This window comes from Panulirus ornatus, chromosome 12, assembly GCF_036320965.1.
Source record: "Panulirus ornatus isolate Po-2019 chromosome 12, ASM3632096v1, whole genome shotgun sequence".
NCBI classification, from domain to species: domain Eukaryota; kingdom Metazoa; phylum Arthropoda; class Malacostraca; order Decapoda; family Palinuridae; genus Panulirus; species Panulirus ornatus.
In genome coordinates this window covers 3194520-3207590 of record NC_092235.1, presented here as the reverse complement: position 1 = coordinate 3207590, position 13071 = coordinate 3194520, and the positions used below count along the sequence as shown (strand labels likewise).

At 44.3% G+C, this 13071-nt stretch overlaps 1 pseudogene; it reads right to left on the bottom strand.

The window, feature by feature from the left end:
* LOC139751773 (2,4-dienoyl-CoA reductase [(3E)-enoyl-CoA-producing], mitochondrial pseudogene) overlaps positions 1-12143 on the bottom strand; it is a 14838-nt pseudogene extending 2695 nt beyond the window's left edge.
* Positions 12144-13071: the final 928 nt, after the last annotated feature.

Below are 13071 nucleotides of genomic sequence, written 5' to 3'. Positions count from 1 at the left end.
GCTCTGTGTGTGTGTGTGTGTGTGTGTGTGTGTGTGTGTGTGTGCATTATGGGAGAGAGTTATACACTCGTGTTGTCCCGTCTCTTAACCTTATAAGTATATACTATACATTTGCTCCTGGAATTGGTTCAGTTTAGTAAGTTAGAGAGAACTTCCAAATTTATTTTCTCCTGGCAAGATGGCCGGGTGGTTTAAGGCGCTGCTTTCAAATCATTGTCTGGTCTTCCGGGCCTGGGTTCGAGTCCCGCTCCTGATAAACATTTATCTTTCTTTTTTCCATAAAACATGACTAACCCAGAGACAGCAGGAACCAACAGTTGGTTGGCACACAAGATATACACTAATCCCTGGGATGCTTCCATCCAATGGAAAATGAAAAACATACAATTGGAAAAACTTATTTTTTCCTGAAAACATGTTGACTTATATTCATTTAATGGTTACGAAAACTAAACAATATACACCAAGATGACTACAGGTTCAAAATACTGTTACAAGGACAGATCAAGACAAAATCATGGTTTGTGGAGTTTAATTCTTTTAACTCAGTGTAACACGGGTATGTGGTATATTTAGACCATATTGTCTTGTTATATTAGGAAGACGAAACTGTATTGAATGTTTTACCGTTATTATCATTATAGTATTTATCATAATTACATCATTAGTATTACTATTATTATTATTATCAACAATTTTATTATCATTATAGTACAGTACTATTTATCATAATTACATCATTATTATTACTATTATCATTATTATCAACAATTTTATTATCATTATAGTACAGTACTATTTATCATAATTACATCATTATTATTACTATTATCATTATTATTATCATTATGATTATCATTATTATTATCATTATTTTCATTATTATCATTATTATCATTATTACTATCATTATTGTCATTATCATCAATATTATAATTATCATAATTATTATTATTATTATTATCATTATTATTATTATTATTATTATTATTATCATCATCATCATTATTGACATCATCATTACTATTATTATTATTATTATTATTATTATTATTATTATTATTATTATTATTATTATTATCATTATTATCATTATTATTATCATTATCATCATCATCATTATTGACATCATCATTACTATTATGTATCATTATTATTATTATCATCATCATTATCATTATTTTTACCATTATCTCTATTATCATCATTATTATTATCATTATCATCATTATTATCATTATTGTAATCCTTATGATTATAATTATTATTATTATTATTATTATTATTATTATTATTATTATTATTATTATTATTATTATTATCATTATTATCATCATCATTATTATCATTATTATTATTATTATTATTATTATTATTATTATTATTATTATTATTATCATTAATATTATTATTGTCATCATCATCATTATTATCATCATCATTACTATTATGTATCATTATTATTATCATTATCATTATCATTATTATTACCATTATCACTATTATTATCATTATCATTATCATCATTATTATCATTATTATGATCATTATGATTATAATTATCATTAAGTATAGTATATCTGGTACTGAAGGATACAATATGCTGGTTATCAAGTGGGAAGTTAGATATGGTATGGATTGTCACTTCACATGTAGGTTAGTAGGAAATATATTGTGTACCTAACGTGTGTTGTTGGGCATTATAATCGTCCGATAATGATAATGATTAAATCTTATTTCCTGATCTTATCAGTTATAAAACCAGATATATGAAATATCATTCGTTGACCATATTTTTGTCTACAGTTCAGTATGTACATGTGTGTGTGGTCTTAAGATTTAGGTGACTATGTATTGCAATTCACTGGCAGGTGTGGTACACATTATCACCGAGCCTGAGTCTCAAACATCAAGGTCATGCGTTCGAATCTCCAACATTCAGTATGTTCATCCAACGTTATAGTGAAGATCTTGACGAGGAATTAGGATTTTGACATTATCTGAAAGCGTTGGGTCAAAGATCAGTGATTTTAAGAGTTTAGTGAGATAGTATTGAAGTGGAGAGTGTAGTGGCTGAGGCCAAGAACCAGTGGTGTCCAGAGAGTAGTGAAGATAATGACCCTTGTCCTGCCCCATTAGGTCAGGTCAAATGGCACTTAGCGAGGTAGCGAGTTAGAGTCTAGAACAGAGGCAAGTATTTTGGGAGCAAGTGAGTGTGTGTGTCAGCAGTTATGATGTAAGAGACCAGGTATTAGTGATGGTGATTTAAATGTGAAGGTAAGTAATGTGGCAGTGGAAGGTATAACTGAGGTGCATGGAAATGGTGAACAACTTGTGTTGTGTGTGTGTAAAGGACTGGTGATTGGGAATACCTGGTTTGTAAAATGTGATATACATAAATATACGTATGTGAGTAGGAGAGATGGCCAGCGGGCATGACTGGATTACATGTTAATTGAAAGACGTGTAAAAGAAAGACTTTTGGATGTAAATGTGCTGAAAGGGGCAGCTGGTGTGATGTTTGATCACCATCTTGTGGAGACGACATTGAAGATCTGAAGAGGTTTTCGAATGAGGAAACAATGTCGGGGAGAAGAGGTGGCGAGAGGAAGTGAACTTGGAAAAGAGACTTGTGTGAAGAAATACCAAGAGAGATTGAGTGCCACATACACTCTTACTGTGTAAATATCCCTTTCTATGAGATGACGTAAAGATGTTGATGAACAGAGGAGTTGGTATATGACATGAAAAAGTTGGAGAATAAATGAAGGAAAGATTGAGATATACAGATGACTGGCGGACCGCCATGATGGTTGTCAATCTAGCCAGCTGGGTTATTATTTATAAGTTGTGTTTAGTTGTAGGTCCAAGTTTGTTGTCATGATATAATGTTGACTGCCAGTGAGTACCTGGCTGGCGCGGGTGCCACAAGGCTGGGTCAAGTGTAGTGTAAGTGTGGTCTAGGGATGGTGTGTGTACCACTTGTAGATGATGGGCCGCATCATGACCTGCCGGTTATAACATCTTGACCAAGATCTTCTCCACCTCCTGCTGCTGCTACACTTGCAACTCTCCTTTTTTAAGGCCGTTTTTATGCTTCATGTAACTTCGTCTTTTTTAAATTATTCTAAAGCTATAACTACAAAGTTATTTTTACTATGTAGTTTCTGTGAAAATATACTCTGAAAGCACATCGCTGTCGTCTTCCAGGCATTGCCCGTCTGATACAATAATTGGTGGCAGGTGACAGTTGATATAGAACGGTTGTGGCCAGTGTGACCACGTGGGGTTTGTAACTGGTTGAGGCCAGCGTGACCACGTGGGGTTGTGACTAGTTGAGGTCAGCGTGACCAGGTGGGGTTTGTGACTGGTTGAGGTCAGCGTGACCATGTGGGGCTTGTGGCTGGTTGAGGCCAGCGTGACCACGTGGGGCTTGTGACTGGTTGAGGTCAGCGTGACCACGTGGGGCTTGTGACTGGTTAAGGCCAGTGTGACCAGGTGGGGCTTGTGACTGGTTGAGGCCAGCGTGACAACATGGGGTGTGACTGGTTGAGGCCAGCGTGACCAGGTGGCGCTTGTGATTGCTTGAGGCCAGCGTGACCACGTGGGCCTTGTGACTGGTTGAGGCCAGCGTGACCATGTGGGGCTGTGACTGGTTGAGGCCAGCGTGACCAAGTGGCGCTTGTGATTGGGTGAGGCCAGCCTGACCACGGAGGGAGGGGGGGGTTGTAACTGGTTGAGGCCAGCGTGACCACGTGGGGTTGTGACTGGTTGAGGCCAGTGTGACCACTGGGGTTGTGACTGGTTTAGGCCAGCGTGACGACTTGGGGCTTGTGACTGGTCTTAATAAGGCCAGTGTGACCACGTGGGGCTTGTGATTGGTTCAAGCCAGCGTGACCACGTGGGGCTTTTGAATGGTTAAGGCCAGCGTGACCACGTGGGGTTGTGACTGGTTGAGGCCAGCGTGACCACGCGGGGCTTTTGACTAGTTGAGGGCAGCGTGACCACATAGGGTTGTGACTTGCTGAGGCCAGCGTGACCACTGGGGTTGTGACTGGTTGAGGCGAGCGTGACCGCTGGGGTTGTGACTGGTTGAGGCCAGCGTGACCACGTGGGGTTGTGACTGGTTGAGGCCAGCGTGACCACGTGGTGCTGTGACTGGTTAAGGCCAGCATGACCACATGACTGTTTAAGGCCAGGGTGAACACATGAGTTTGTGACTGGTTGAAGCCAGCGTGACCACGCGGGGTTGTGACTGGTTGAGGCCAGCGTAACTACGTGGGGTTGTGACTGGTTGAGGCCAGTGTGACCACGTGGTGTTGTGACTGGTTGAGGCCAGCTTGACCACGGGGGTTGTGACTGGTTGAGGCCAGCGTGACCACGTGGTGCTGTGACTGATTAAGGCCAGCATGATCACATGAGCTTGTGACTGGTTGAGGCCAGCGTAACCACGTGGGGTTGCGGCTGGTTGTGGCTAGCTTGACCACTGGGGCTGTGACTGGTTGAGGCCAAAGTGACCACGTGGGGTTGTGACTGGTTGAGGCCAGCGTGACCACGTGGGGTTGTGACTGGTTGAGGTCAGCGTGACCACGTCGGGTTGTGACTGGTTGAGGCCAGCGTGACCACGTAGGGTTGTGACTGGTTGAGGCCAGCGTGACCAAGTGGGGTTGTGACTGGTTGAGGCTAGCGTGACCACGTAAGGTTGTGACTGGTTGAGGCCAGCGTGACCACGTAAGGTTGTGACTGGTTGAGGCCAGCGTGACTACATAGGGTTGTGACTGGTTGAGGCCAGCGTGACCACGTAGGGTTGTGACTGGTTGAGGCCAACGTGACCACGTAGGGTTGTGACTGGTTGAGGCCAACGTGACTACGTAGGGTTGTGACTGGTTGAGGCCAGCGTGACTACGTAGGGTTGTGACTGGTTGAGGCCAGCGTGACCACGTAGGGTTGTGACTGGTTGAGGCCAACGTGACAACGTAGGGTTGTGACTGGTTGAGGCCAGCGTGACTACGTAGGGTTGTGACTGGTTGAGGCCAGCGTGACCACGTAGGGTTGTGACTGGTTGAGGCCAACGTGACCACGTGGGGTTGTGACTGGTTGAGGCCAGCGTGACCACGTGGGGTTGTGACTGGTTGAGGCCAGCGTGACCACGTGGGGTTGTGACTGGTTGAGGCCAGCGTGACCACGTGAGGTTGTGACTGGTTGAGGCCAGGCGTGACCACGTGGGGTTGTGACTGGGGTGTTGATGTGTTGTGGTCGGCGTCCAAAAGGTCGTTATCTTAGTATTTCAGGAACGGAGGAAGATCCACAGTGGACGTTTTACAAACACAATGTTGAATCATCACAACTTTTACCGAATCTGATTGAAATCAATGAATGAAATATTTCAAATATGAAAAAAACAAGACAAAAGAAAAAGAATGTTTATTAATTCTTTCATTTTTTTACGATTATCTGAAATAATTGCCAGATACTCCAACCTTAGTAACAGTTTCTCTTTGTCTCATGTAGTCATAAAATCCCTACCTGTCTCTACCATGAATGGAAATGATCAATGAATCATTACATTTACTTTGACTCCAATTGGCTCTTCCATTATCTATATATGATGAAATTTGTCCATAGAAATTAAAGGTCAGAGGAGGATAGATAGTTCTACTTTTTCATGACTAATGGTGTTGTTCTTTGACAATATGCTGTACTGACCTAAGTTTATACGTATTACAGTAACGATGTGAGAAGGTGATGATATTCCAGGTAAAGGTACAGATTACATCAGTAAACATACCTCTTACATAACTAACCCTGCCTGCCACCTGTGAGAGAAAGAAACTCTCATGATCTTAATGTGTTCATTTGGAAGGGTTATAATGCCTGGTATCAAGGAAATGATATGCATACTGTAATACAGTGATCAATATTGTACGTCATAATGTAAGTGGTGTGTGACTAACTATAGCTGTAATATTACCTGTTCATTCTTGCTACTAACACATGACATCAAGTTGTCTGTTAGTCTTATTACGTACATTAATACACTGTTGTCTTAGCTTTACATCTCTACTAATGATGACACCTAAATCCTTGTCCTGCCTTGATAGTTTTATTTCCACATCTTAAGATGACACTGTAGTTTGCCTGCTATGTGTACACAGTGTAAACATATGTCTACGGTGAATATCACTGGCCATTGTACACTGACGTTGTTCAGCAATGTAAACCCAAGAGTGAACCTTAGACACCATTACGGTATTTTGTGATGGACGAAAACTTGACTCAATACAAGAAAAATAATTACACCTTTACTGAGTCTGAGAACCTATCATTGATTGTCATAGAATCCGGATGCAAAATATATATTCCTACTGGATTTTGATAAAAAGTACGTGGGACGTTGATCTTAAGCAAATTATTTTATACGATAATAAATAAAGTCCCATAACTTTTCTGGATCACAGGGTACAGAAATGTATGTAACGTGAAACCGGTAGAATTAACATATCTAACATAAAGATTTCTATTTTGCAGATAACATAAATGTTTTACATGTAGAAATCGGTAATATCTTCAACAACCTAAACATAATACCATCAAATTTTATATTACAAGCTTTTTATCCGGGTTTTACGCATTAGAACGATATTGCTTACAGAAAATTAATGTAGTTATTATCAGCACAAGGTTTAGAAGGTCTTAAACAAGTTGAGTTTATATTCTTCAACACTCTAGTAAGGATCATTAAGTATACTGTGAAAAATAGACTTGCTTTTTTGAGGCGATGAATGCTTATGAAAAATCATCGACGTTTTCCTTGAAAATATTCTTTATGAATTGAAATCAAGTATTTGTTTTAGAGAAAATGTTTTTGAATAGCAACAAGACACAGTCAAAGCTAACAAGCTAAAGTTCATCAAATGACAAAGAATATATGCGAATCTAACAATCTTATTAACATCATGAAACCAAATATGTTGCACAAATTTTTCAAATCATCAAAAGTAATAAAAGAAGAAGCCATCCGTAGGTAACTTGTTACTCCCGGCATAAACACTTATAGGCGGAATCCGGTAACACCTCTTGAATAGCATGTGGAAGACAGAGTAGAGTGGCTAGGCTCAGAAGCATGTTCTCCACTTCAACTGACTAATGATATGTTAAGACAACACAAACCACATACATCCATTGTGAGGATGGAATCAGGGATGAAACATCTATAACTAGAAAGGTTAAAGATACAAAGATGGTGAAATACCTTTACCTGGGATCAGTAGCACCTGTGGTAATGGACACACCTTTGTAATGCTTGATCACTTACAACTGATCAACTTTAATACGAAAGTCTTAGGTATTGTCCCTCAGGAAAACTTTTTATAAATATTTATAAAACACATATATATGTTAGATATACACTATCTCTAGAATATATCTTTACCTGGGACGTGTAACACTTGTGTGGATAGACACAACTTTGTAATGCATGATCCATTACACGAAATGAACTTCACTAACGAAGAGTTATACAACACGTCGTTGGAGAACATTAATCAAATACCTATACAGAATTTTTATGTTAGATAAAAGACATTCTTGGTAGTAAACATAAGAAATGATGACGAAAGATAAGGTACGTTGAGAGAAATATTTCGTTAAAAGATGAAATACTCCTGCCTTAAACTAGCTCTTTTTTGTTTTTTTTTCAGATACCCAGAGGAAAATATGTTTTGTGGTTTGTTTATATATATGGTTATGTTTTTCACAACTTTTTTGATATTTAATCTTTTAGGATTCAAGCTTAAAGATCTTAGTTCTGAACAACCATTATAATGCAACACAATACATATTTATCATAAACAATTCATTTATCACAATAACCATTATGTTTGTACCAGAGTCTTTAAGTCCTCAATCACGTTTGGTAATATATAAGAAAATTTTCCGCCACTGACAAGTGGCTCCGTGGTGTAGTGGTTAACACGTCTCGTAAACAGTTGGTCCGGGTTCGATTCCCGGCGGGGCCTTTGTTTTCAGTATTTTTTGTGATCATAAATACTCGTAGGCAGGTTTTCTGTCTTTCTCTCTGTCTGTCTGTCTGTCTGTCTCTCTCTCTCTCTCTCTCTCTCTCTCTCTCTCTCTCTCTCTCTCTCTCTCTCTCTCTCTCTCTCTCTCTCTCTCTCTCTCTCTCTCTCTATCAGCCGACGGACAAGTTGATATGCACTGGGTGGGTGGGTGGGTGGGAGGGTGGGGTGCAGAGTGACTCGCCGTCATATGGCAAGAACTTCATCGCTCTCACTCAGTCACGCAATCTACATCCATAGTGGCTGGCTGGGAGAGAGAGAGAGAGAGAGAGAGAGAGAGAGAGAGAGAGAGAGAGAGAGAGAGAGAGAGAGAGAGAGAGAGAGAGAGAGAGAGAGAGTTCTGGCTTATGGGTTCATCTAACAAGATTTTTTCAAAAGGCAGGGCAAGCGCGTAACGCTCTCCGCAGAGAAATATATAGTCACGAAGAAAAAGATCAAAGTGGTGGGAGTAAGGTGTTGTGATGCGTTATGTCTGGGAAGGAGAGGTTGTATGTTTGTGGAGTGAGAGCCAGCAGAAAACGTCTGGGTGAGACTGGAAGGTAAGAAAGCTGCCTGAGTTAGAGGAGTGGTAATTAACAGCCACTAAAATGCCATTGGGTTATCTTCATAGATTCCCAATTAGTTGATTGGGACGTGCAGGAAGATCTAACTACATTTCTAATAAACAGTGCTTCTCTTTTGAGAGTTAATTAAACTACACAAAAGGGGTGGATGTCGGTAAGCGACCTAAACTACATGTTGATAGTGAAAGAAGTGTTTAATTGAAGTAAGATCGTATGGACAGAAGAAGAGGAAGATTCAGATCAGATTGCTGATAGCATAGGCGGAAATCAGTTAAGAGATGGCAGAAAGACGATGGTTCGAATATAGCCTTACCGAACCTGAAGCACAGAAACCTCTCAGCACCGCTCAACCTTCCAGAACGGCCTGTCGGTCGGGAGCAATGGTCAACCCTGCCAAGGCGTCCACCGCCCGCCCGACAACCCGCCCTCAGGAACTGGTACCTGCCCGGGAGCCACGGGAGAACAGCCTAATCCCGCACACCCTATGCCAACAAAGGGGAGATGACCTTCGACCTGCTCGACGGCCGACACCAGATGTTCGAGGCAGGCCCGATTATGTTACCCTGTGCTCTTGGACCACATTCGGTAGAGGGAATGCGTCCAGGTTAGGGCTTTGACACTGCACACCTCTAGGTCCCGGTGTGTCAGCCCTAGCCCAATGAGAGCACTCGCACTCTCTTGACACCATGCACTTCGCCAGTTGACAGTGGCTGATGTTAGGTGCACGGTGTCTTTGCCGGTTAGATCCCGTACGCCCTGAAGGACTTCCGGGGTGCCGTAATAACTGCACTTATGCCTGTGTGCAGTTGAGAGTGCGAGGTGGACACCAGAGACCTGGGCATCTATTATCCAGGCCTCTGTACCTTTGGAAGCCACGATGTCCGGCTTCTTAAAGGACCCCGCAATAGGGATGCGAGGCTCACAGACCACTTGGTACCCCCTCTGTCTCAACCGTCCGGCCAAATATGCACAGATGTTATCGTGCCGTCTGACACGACCCCCATGGGTACGAGGGCACATCTGAGCGATGTGCCCCAGTGTCCCAGGTTTACGACAGGTGTCACAGAGGCCGTTGATCTCGGGCCGGCCTCTGGACGCCCTGGCTGGGGTCGGCAGCGCGCCTATCCTGACTTGGACGGCCTTCACATAGTCCGAACCGGACAGGAAACGGTTCCCGCTGGTGACCCATCTGCTAACCTGAGGCACGGCAGCAGATGGAGCGAGAGCCGCTCCGTCAACAGTTCTGACTAAGTTGGACCTCCATGCGTGCAGGCGTTCGGTCTTGTTACCCGCCTGCCGACCAGCAATGCATGCGGGTCCGGCCCAGCGCTGCAGTTTGCTCATTACTGCAGGCTCCCGAACTGCCGCATGAATCACCGGGTCGGTCGAGGTGAGTAACTTCTCGAACCGCGCTTGTTTATTCAGACGGACGGTTGAGACAAAGTCCGGTATACCCAAGCCCCCATCTCCTGTAGCCGAGTGAAAGTATGCGCAGGGCACGTCATGGGCTATGCGGAGCCAGCGGCGTACTGCCACTCGCACCTGCCTGTCCATACGTGCTAACTGCGTCTTATAAACTTCACCTAGCACCAGTCGATGATTGAGCTTGGGCACCAAGTGTCCCACAAGCAACGCAACTCTTTGCTGAGGTTTTAGAGGGGCTCTGGTGATGTTTAGGAGCCCCTCTTCTAGCAGGGCGCCGTAGGACTTTCGCCGCCCCTTAGATCCGACCAAGATGCCGAGGTACTTATACTCGTCCTCAGCATTCATGGAACCGACAGCGCTGCCCAAGACTTGGAATGTCCACTGTTGATTGACATACCAAGTCTTGCGTTTGCCGTCGACTTCCATGCTGAGGGTACGGCACTTTCCCGGGTTGACTTGAAGTCCACCCCCCGCAAGGGTCTCAGCCATGACATCAATTGCCTTCTGGAGGCCAGTGGGCGTCTGTGCTACCAGAACCAGATCATCAGCAAATGCAAGTGCTGATACCCGTTGGTCACCCAATTTCACTCCCACGCCTGTCTCTTTTACTCTTGTGATTCCCTCGTCAATCACAAGGTTAAAAAGGATAGGCGATAAGGGATCACCTTGTTTGACCCCACGAGTCATATTCACCTTGTCCGCATTATCGTCGCTTCCTTCAATGTGGGTGAAGGCCCGGTCGTACGACGACATAATATATGCCCTGACAGCGGCGGGAATGCCTTTCCGCGACATGGCCCGCTCGATAGTGTTGTGATAAACACTATCGAATGCTTTTGCCATGTCGAGGAATGCCAGGTGCACACCGTGGGCGTGTGCCCGCGCACGACCGGCGATCGCATCTAAGATCGTGAGGTTCTCAAGACATCCGTCTATAGGGACGAATGCCTTTTAAGCATCATCGATCTTGATGAGGCGCGTAATGCGGCTGCTAAGGATCTTATGTAGCAGTCGGACTATGACACATGAGATGGTGATTGGTCTATAGTCCTTTGGTTCAGTAGGATTGGGGACTTTAGGTATTAGCACTGTGCGGTTTGCTTTAAGTGGCTCTGGTAGGGTGGACGTAGCCATCCACAGGTTGAATGTCTTAGCGAGAATCCTTGGGGGGATGGACTTCAGTAACCTGGTCGACATCCCGTCAGGTCCAGGGGCAGATGTTCGGGTGGCTTTGAGGTGGTGTGCTACCTCGCCTACGGTGACAACCTCTGCTAGTTGTCCACTCTCTGGGTCATAGTCGGTTATGGCACGCGTATCGGGCTCTGACGGCCGGGAGAAGAGGGCCCCCCAAAAGGGAATAATGCGATCCGGCCCAACCGAAGTTGGCGGTACCTCCCAGTCACCCTTCAAGACCTGTCCAGCGGCCAGAGACCTATTATCATGATAGAGCCTCTGTACTCTCCGGTATTGTTCACGTCTAAGCTTATTTCCTCGCAAAGGAACTTCCTCCGTTTGGCGTGCACGGCCAGAGTTCGCTCGCTGTCTTGAATTTCCTCCTCCACGATTTGGACGGTCATCGGGTGAGCGGCAGGAGTTTACCACATGAGTGGCATGCTCTGCGGCTCCCCTGATAGCGGTAAGGCTGTCACCACGACGCAAATGGTCAATGGCTTCATTTAGGATGTCCTCACCCCACGATGTCGTTGTGGGGCCAGGGCCTAAAGAGTCAAGATATGTGACAGTCTCCGCCACAAAGGACTCTCTTAGAGCCGCACCTGGATTATCGCTTGATTTTATAAAGCCCACAAGCCTAGTAACTCCAAGTGATTTGCAGCTTTAAGCCCTAGCTTCGTTGATTGGGTATCCAGTACATCCCAAACAACAGCTGAGAGTCGGAAGTGATCCAGCTAGCTTACTGGTATAGTAGGATCACTACTAAAGGGCAATCCCAGGACTGAAGCACAGCGGCAGTGTCCACCTACTGACTGCAGTCCTCTACTTCCTTCGGGCGGTAGTACTGTGCGACCTGAGTCGGAGCGTCCACCCTTGTCACGGGTTTTCGCTTCGTGGTATCCGTCATGCATAACCCATTCCTCAGTGAATAGCGTGACAGCCACTGCTGGTATGTCGGGTACCAACTCCAGCCACGTGGGAACGGACGACGACCGTTCACCCACTTGCCCACATTGTGGGAAGACCTTTGCCAGCTTTCGGGGCCGTAGGGTCCACGAGAGGCAGGGAGTAAGGTGTTGTGATGCGTTATGTCTGGGAAGGAGAGGTTGTATGTTTGTGGAGTGAGAGCCAGCAGACAACGTCTGGGTGAGACAGGAAGGTAAGAAAGCTGCCTGAGTCAGAGGAGTGGTAATTAACAGCCACTAAAATGCCACGTGGTGCCTGGAAACTGTAGTGACGTAAGTGACATGGGGGCCTGACGGGGTCTGCTGGTGGTGGCGGGGTTGTCGTCAGAGACCAAATATAAATGTTGATGTTGCATGACATTAAGGTGAGGCTGTTGTGTGGTGTGGCGGGAAAGGTAGTATAATATTGGAAGCTGGTAATGTGGTATCGTACTCAGGTATGAAGCTCTGAAAGATCTGTGTAGCTGAACACGACGGCGCGACCTTCAGGTATTATGATGGCCTGACCTTTGACCTGACCATTAAGGTTATACGTGCATGTATGTACTTAACCGTAAGTATGTTTTCTTTGTCACTATGTGTTTGCAGTATACATTTGACCGGCTGGTGATCTCAATGGTGTCTGTGCTAAGGCCTGGCGTAAACATTTGGACCTACAAGCATAAAAGAAAGTTCTGGAGGCAAGTGTAGAGAAGGAAATTCTTGTGACTATTTCATGTGTGCTTCATCATGCAGACCACAGTGTTGTTGGGTCAGGCTGGAGGTTTGGAGTGGCAAAGGAGAGACTGGACTTGATGACTTGTGTAAGGGACTGAGAGACTGACGTGGTACCATGATTAGATATTAGTATGTAATTACTTATCTTTCTCT